Genomic DNA, 6,522 nt, shown 5'->3' with positions numbered 1-6,522 from the left:
ACTGATGAACCTCTGCTCATCTTTACATGTGAGAGAGACAGCCTCTCTAAAACACTCTTTTAATATCCAGCTTCTTATTGACCTGTTGCCAATGAACCAAATCAGCTGCAAACTATTCCTTTAGCTGTTTCTTATTCTTAACCCCTTAATTTAAATACTTTTTCTTGTTCCTTCAACAACATTTTGAGATATTTTGCCGCTAGCAATTTCAAAATAACTTGTTCAAGTTCAGTTTTTTCTTTAAACATTTGATACATTTTTTTTTCTTACATTGTGAATATGGGTTTATCAATCCAGTGTTTCAACTCCCATTATCCGAAAAGGGCGCCCTGGCCTGTCAACAGAACTGAGCGCCCGGCCTACCAAACATTTTACAACTTCTGGACGGGGAGCAGAGGTTGTAGCAACAGGATAAGTGGCTTCAACCTAGTGTTAGTAAAATGGTGCTCCACTACTGCTACCACCCCCCATCCGACAAGTGCCCTGCCAAGGCCGGTAATCTAGTGGAAACACTGCAGTCCATTCATTTTCTTTACCATCTGTTCCTTTCCGGACAGTTGGGGAGTTGGCGCCTAGATTTGCAAATCATTGCATTCTGTTTTTATAATTATTTCACAAAATGTCCAAACAACTACCATATTTTTTGGATTATAAAGTGCACCGGATTACAAAGCACAGCACCAATACATAAGGTGCACCAGATTATAAGGCGCATTAAACAATATAAATTCATTTTGACAGATTTTTGAGCGCCGTGTGCCACATAAAATCAGTTTGAGGTCAGTGAGCACACAGTATTAGCTTAACTTTAGTGTGGTAGTAGCCGAGAGTTATTTCCAACACATACTCCCATCTTTGTTTTAAACTTTGGCAAAGTTTCATGCTAGTTTTACTGGTAAAAATAGGGATGCATGATATTGGCTTTTTGGCCAATATCCGATATGCCAATATATTAAAACTTATTTGGCCGATAACCAATACCGATATTTTATATATACTTTCCTTTGTCAGAACATATCCCTCTTATTTAGGCTTATTTGCTACAAAAATTGTGAAACAGCTGTAAGAGCTGGTGACATATATTCAGTAACAGCCATATGATATGCATAGCACTTTAACGTATATTAAATGAAAAGTGTTAAATGTTATTTATTAGCATTATTCACCTGTGATGCCGTCTCACTTGTGGAGGCTTGTTCCAGGTTCCTATAGCTGCAGTGTGGGATCCTCTGCACTCCTGTGCATGAAGGACAGACTTTTTAAGTTCAAAGTTTTTGTTCATTGTGCCCTAAGACTAATCACGCTAACAGGGCTAACACTTGACGTCCAAATGTCTGTGGTCAAACTCACCCAAGTGCTTTTGGCTATTAGCTTCTCGATGACATCAGAGATGACGACTTGTAACTCGGGTAAGGCTACGTCGGAAAAATATCTCTGACTGGGATGATGTAGCGAGGCTCAACGTAGTCCAAAAATCTCTGGAATTCGACATCTTCATCAGAAAAAAACTTGCACACCGCCGACATTTTGACTTTTTCCTCTCCGCCGTGATAAGATGAGGTAGGCGTGTGTGATGTCATCACGTTGTGCTGCCGCTGCAGGGATCCTTGTCATTGGGTTGTCACACAAATACAGCGTCTTTTATATCAGTGAGTTATTTTGATGGAATGGCCGATGTCCAATATTTAGCTTTAATACTAATATTGGTCGATACCAATACCATACCATAATATCGTGCATTCCTAGGTAAAAATATCCCTAATCAAATGGGTCGATTAGCAACCTCAGGCATGATGGGTATTGTAGTTTACCCTTTGGTATGCTACATAGGCTCAATGGGATTTACCTGTCTAAATAAAGGTTGAATGAATAGCATCGTAGCGTAGCTCCTGTCCAAAGAAGCCCCTTTTTTATGTTTACAAACCTCCGGCTGGCCAACCTGTGGGCGGAGGAAGTTGAGTTTGCATGTCAAGTATTTTGTGTGAAGCTAAAGCTTCTCGTTAAGTTTAGACGCCCCATCATCTCCGCTCACCACAGCACCATCTGGTCCACAGCTGAAACCCATTAAGACCCACTGGAACTTCCTCCTCTCTGTTCCACCACGCTCTGAAGACGAGTGAGTAACTTTTACCTCAGCTCTCTGCTTCTTTGCATGCTTTCCCTCCTTTTTTAAGGGCAGAAGTGCTTTTTGTGGATCAACGGGAGTCGTGAAGGTGCGTTGGTTCCACCCGGTTTAAAGTTCTGGGTCGTTTTAGGGAACATCTGGATCTTAAATCAGACAGGGAGACACTGTGGCATGCTTCAGAGGAGGAATTCAGATGATAAATTCATAAATAGATGTGATGCTTTGTGTTTTTCCCGCAAAGCTCTGGAGACCGTGAGAGAAAAGTGGAGAAAGCAGAAGATCTTTGTTGATTTTCCACCGCGTTGATGCCGCGCGGCGTTCAGCTGGAAGGTTTAAATGGAGCAGAGCTTCTGCTTTTTGTTCCATCATTCGTAATAAAACTGTGTCTATGCTCAGTTCATCTTTAGATTGTTGTTCGAGTCGCAGTCCGCTGCGCTCACGTCCAGGAAGTTTATTTTTCCAGACTAAATTCCAAACATTTGAATCACTGCACGTAAACGAAACATGATGTTTTTTTTCTTTTCTTTGTAACTGAGCTGCCGTCGGTTTCAAACCTCGGTTTCAGTCCAAGGAGAAGACGGAGCGATAATGTTTTTACTTGTCTGTGCGTGAGTTTTTGACTCTTTGTGCTGTTAGCAAAATATCTCAAACAACTGAATGGATTTTAATGAAACATAATGAAAGTATTGTAGCTTTTGGAGTCAATCTAATTCAAGATGGCCACCACAGCTTATTAATATTAAGCCTATAGAAAGATGGTAATGCCTCCATGATTTTGACAGAGATGATAGTAGCCGAAAGTCAAACGCTAACTGATTCGGAGAGATATTACATGAAATCACACAACATATTTCAGGGTTTGACCATAACAGCTGAAACTGTCATTTGTCGACACAAGACGATCTCAGTCTGACACTCTGACATGAAAGGTGGCGGGCGATATGCATTCAGCCATGATGAGCTTATATTTTAATAAGGGCTTCAGCAGAGTCTCTGCTTCGGCTGCAGCCGCTAACACAGCCGGGAGACTCAGGATGTCTGCAGCTCGGTGTTAGGTGTGTGTGTGTGTAGGTGTGTGTGGCGATGTGCCTCGGGGTCAGCAGTTCTCCCACAGGGATTCTGTTGAATCACCAGACAGGAAGCTGTTAAAACCAGTTCAACGGTGCAGCTGCCAATCAGAAGAAGTCGAGCGTCAGAGTGTCACAAACAAACAAACAACAAACAAACAAAGGTGACCAGGCCGTGTTTGTTACTCTTAAAGCCGTTAGTGGTGACTTTTAAAACGATCCGAGTGATTTAGGATTTGAGCCACTTGGGATTTTGCATGTGTGCCTGTCTGTTAGCAAAATATCTCACAAATCCCGGGACAAATTTAAATGAAATTCTCTGGCGTATCAGAAGGGGAAGCTACTTTTTTCTAGAAGGAATCCTTCTATTTGTTTACATTGTTGTGTAATCTTTTCAGCACGAGTTACGTAACTGAAACAAAATTTATGACCATGTCAATAGAAAAATCAGTTTTGAATTGAATCGTGACATCAAAAATCAGAATCGAATCACCAGACACAAAGATTCGCACCCCTAATGCTCCTCATCTGCCGCCTTACATGACAGACGCTTAATTCAAAATGGCCGTCACAACCACGTCGCATGATGTGTTGTTGCTCAAGTGAGTGTTGAGGAGGACTCTCAGCTGCTACCACACAGAGCTGACCTCGTTATTTGTAGTTTTGAGTAAGTGAAAGCCTTTTCTGTGGTTGCTAAGGAAGGTTAGCTGTGGCGGCCATCTTTATTTATTTATTTAATTCATTCATTCATTTAAAAGAAACAAAATAAACATAAAAAATTCATTAAAAAGAAAAAAAATCATTGTACGAAAAGGTTGCAGAATATAATATAGTATAATATAATAATAAGAATATAGTTGAGTTATAGATGGACATCCAGCACAGAGCTTTGTTCAAATTGCTTCAGTCTTTCATGAGATATTTTGCTAACAGACAAACAAGGTTGACACCAAATTTATTAATAACTCACACATTTATTTTGTCTCAAATGGAAACAAACTTTGACTTTTCTTTTCTAAAATGAAGTTGATTTATACTCATCAAAATGAAATAAAAACAGGAAAGAAGGAAAACGTGCATCCATCCTTCCATCCATCCATCCATCCATCCATCCATCCATCCATCCATCCATCCATCCATCCATCCATTCATGAATCATTTATCTTCTCGCAACAATAAAAGCCTTTGAATTTAACGTAGTTTTTTTTTTTATTATTATTATATCAAAATATATTGTTGGACAAATGATTAGTTCAAACAGATTAACCTTCGTTGGACTTTGGAAATTTTAAGAGCTGATTTCACACTGATGGTTTTATAATCTGAAATCAAATGAACATAATCCTTTTTTAATCCTTCTCTGAGTTTAAACGACAAAACAATGACTAAAAGCCGACGTCTATTTAAACGACGCTCACCTTATTTCTTCAAATTTGTACTTTTTTTTCTTACTATTTAAAAACTCATTGTCTGTCTTTAGCGTGCACCAAAGATGCTTCAGTTTGCTCCAAATGTCGTTTTCTTGATGAAAAGCAGATGTTAGACCCCTCCCTCCCTCACGCTCTTCTCTCTTTGGTCCAAAATAAAATTTTTCACAATAATCTGCTTTAGAGCTGCAAACATAACCAGCACAGATGACAGAAGATGTGCCTTTTAAAGCAGAGGCCAACATTTCCTGCAGGACCCTTTGATGCAAACATCTGAAGGGTTCTTTGTGACAATGAAACAAAAAAACAAGTTCTCCGTGTCAACGTTTTCGAGCCTTTAGTGAGGAATGTGAGGTATCTGTTGGAGCCAAGATATTCTGAAGGTTCGAGCAGGAGGAGGAATGTTAACGTCTCCGCCCTAAAGCTGCCGCTCATTCCAGGTTTCAGTTTCAGAGCACGACCTTCGTACAAGGATCCGTACATTTTTACACCAAATAACTCTGACGCCCTCACTCACGTTTTTTATTTGCAGGTTTGCATCCAGCAGGTCTGCTCAGAAACTGAAATGAATGCTGGGAGATTTACAGGTTTTTGTGCTTTAAATTTTTTCTCGTTACCCGAGCGTCTGCCTTTGATTTTCTTTTTTGATGTTTTGTCATTTGGCACGTCGATCAGAAATGGATTATCTTCAGGTCGGGTCAAATCTTTATTAGTTTTTGAGATGAATAATCCATGTAATGCTCCGAAGCCGTAAAAACTGTGAAAACGGATTTGATTTTTGTATTTTTTAGGTTTTATTATGGGAAAAAAACACACACACACAAACTAGAACATAGAAAAATAATTGTTTTTGTTCTACAAAGTTAAGTCAGGTTCTCTGGATGGTTACTCTGTGTTGAAACGTTTCATCCAAAGGACTTCATCAGTCCGAGGAGCCACAACAAGCTCAGTCCCACAAGCAGCACACTCACATAATGGGCCGACCGGTTTCATGTTGATAAGATGGTTTCTGATGATGAGATTTTTTTTTTACTTAACTGTGTTGGATTGTTTGTACCTGGATTATTGAGCATGAACTTTGATGTTTTTAACCACTTTGGTCATGGCTACTAAAAGTTAGATTTACTTACACTACTTTGTGTTATAAAACCTAAGAAAGTAGATAATTTAGCCACATAAAGGGGAAGTTGACCACCTGTTGATCGTCCAGTATAGAGGGAGATGACTGTAGACCTTAGTGGTGCCACGCTGGTTCCTCTGTTCTGCGACCGGACCGAGATTTGTTTTCCATCCTCTAAAGAATTCATAATCACTCACATTTCTCCTGACAAATGGAAAGTGCCAGGCATGGGCAGATTTAATTTGTTTTCTGCAGAAGTTAATGTGTTTGGGATGGCTTTCATGAAGCAGACCCTCCGTGTAAAACAACCGAAGAGTTGGGGTTATTGATTATGAGCTGACAGCGACCGGTCTGGCACACTTTGTCCTTGTCGTTCTGCAGATTGCCGAACACTCGTGGGGAATTGATGCACGGCAGTCAAGGTGGGGTCACATTCAGAGACTCTACGGAGGTGGACGCTTTTCATTTGCCAAAGAAATGACTTCATTTTTCAGCACGTCCATGTGCTGGAGTGATAGAAGGTTTCCAACGAGTTCTTCAGCTCGAGTAGATTTGATAAAAAAAGTGTTGCTTCAAGCTGCATTCATATTTTCTTTAGACCTGACAAGGTTGGTGTGAGTGGAGCAGGTGTGTGATGTAAAATCAACAGGAAGACTTTCTGATGACTGAGTTAGATCTTTTTTTTTTTAAATGGTGAATGTTCCTGAGTTCAGCTGAAATACTTCAAAAGAAGTTGTTGCTTTGTTATATGTATACTGTATATGTAGGTATGCATGGACTACA

The sequence above is a fragment of the Nematolebias whitei genome, chromosome 13 (genome assembly GCF_014905685.2).
Source record: "Nematolebias whitei isolate Nwh7 chromosome 13, NemWhi1, whole genome shotgun sequence".
Classification (NCBI taxonomy): Eukaryota; Metazoa; Chordata; class Actinopteri; order Cyprinodontiformes; family Rivulidae; genus Nematolebias; species Nematolebias whitei.
The sequence above is the reverse complement of the archived record's forward strand: the minus strand, read 5'-3'. Positions refer to the sequence as shown.